This window comes from Electrophorus electricus, chromosome 6 (genome assembly GCF_041902795.1).
Source record: "Electrophorus electricus isolate QZ-2024a chromosome 6, ASM4190279v1, whole genome shotgun sequence".
NCBI lineage: Eukaryota > Metazoa > Chordata > Actinopteri > Gymnotiformes > Gymnotidae > Electrophorus > Electrophorus electricus.
The window spans coordinates 3,495,001-3,496,578 of record NC_137502.1 but is presented as its reverse complement, the minus strand read 5'-3'; the positions used below and the strand labels follow the sequence as shown (position 1 = coordinate 3,496,578).

Sequence of the window (1,578 nt, the reverse complement as noted above, 5' to 3'; positions counted from 1 at the left end):
TACAAAAGAAAAGGTGTTTATTGGCTCCCAATGCAAACCCATATCCCATCAAAACCAAACAAAAATATTTAAAAAAAGGAAGACTTAATATTTACAAGTTCAAGAAAACTCCAGCAATCATAAATCAAACAGCTTCAAAAGCATTCCTTTCTCCTCAGAAGCCTATAGGTCTTTGGGTGGGGAAAATTCCCTATAAATGTCCCCTTCAAAACAGGCTGCAGTGTCATTTCACTCCAAGACAACATGGAAGCCCAAAAAAATAATCACAGGTAAGTACATTTTTCTCTACATACTTTTGTTTTACCTACTTAGTTAATAAGTAGAAACATTTCTGGCAAGAGGAACATTAAGCTCTAGAAACATATATGAACAATATTTAATCGCAAATACTTCAACTTCATATACATACATAAACAAGAATTCTCAATACATAAACTTCTTTCCCTGCAGGTCTTCACTAAATGACACTTTTTCCTTGCTTGTTAATTACATCAATAAAGTTTGACCAAACAATTCCTGTGTAAATTTACATGCATACATATATAAATATATATACATACACATATTATATGCATCTCAAACCCAGAATCCATATCAACACACTGTGGTGGAGGGTAGCCCTACAGGTGAGACATGCAGAACTGATCCTGAGTCTGGAGTTACACATACTCACAAACACAGAGTTTAGCACTTATGTGCAGGTCTGAGTGTTTGAGAGAGAGCATGATCGCAGTGATATTCATCAGCATTGCAGTGTGAAATGGTGGGCTGTGTGTGTGTGATGAAATGGGACGAGATTGAGAGTGATAAATGAGTCCCGTTTCCCAGCCGGCATGACTGTTCCCAGCAGTAATGGTGAACCTGTCAGAGAGAGAGAGAATGTAAACAGATGACTTGCAGAGCAGATTAGAACGCAGATAAATATGATCTGGCTTTTGAAAGCCAAATCTGCAATACATCAGATTGGTGAGAAGTGGAAAAAGAAAGTAAGTGTGTGTGTGTGTGTGTGTGTGTGTGTGTGTGTGTGTGTGTGTGTGTGTGTGTGTGTGTGTGTGTGTGTGTAATAAAATCTGTGTATGTGGTGAATATGTCTAAGTGTTGAGCGTGTGCACTGTTTGCATTTAAAAACCCCAAACGCATACAGATATATGTATGTGTGAGAATATTGATTTGTAGCACTCACACCAATTATTACGAAGTTGTTTGAGCACATGGTGAAGAGCAACCTCCCCACCACACTGGACATGTTTTGTCTCACCTGTCGTTTCAACCATTGTACAGACAACACAAGTTCTCTGCCACTCACCTATCAATAACCCACATGGGTAACCCTCTGGTGTGAAAGCTGTTCACAGACTTCAGTTCAGTAGTCAACACAGTCAAATCCCACTGCAAATCAGAAAAGCTGAGACTTCTGGGTCTGATTTTTCCGTCTGTAACTGGATCCTGGACTTCCTGACCCGGAGAGCTCGGTCTGTCAAGATCAACCACATCACCACCACACAGAACGCTGGAGTCCCTGAGGGCTACGTGCTCAGTGCATTGCTGTTTACTACTCTTGACTCACAACTCATGCAG

General features: G+C 40.2%; 1 long non-coding RNA gene across 3 annotated transcripts in view; it reads right to left on the bottom strand.

The window, feature by feature from the left end:
• Window positions 1-1,578, bottom strand: part of LOC113588578 (uncharacterized) — a 14,227-nt gene continuing 12,649 nt past the window's right edge. For all 3 annotated transcript variants that reach the window (XR_003411866.3, XR_003411867.3, XR_014124186.1), the window contains exon 3: window positions 1-861. This is a non-coding gene — a long non-coding RNA (uncharacterized LOC113588578). The remainder of the gene's footprint in view (window positions 862-1,578) is intronic.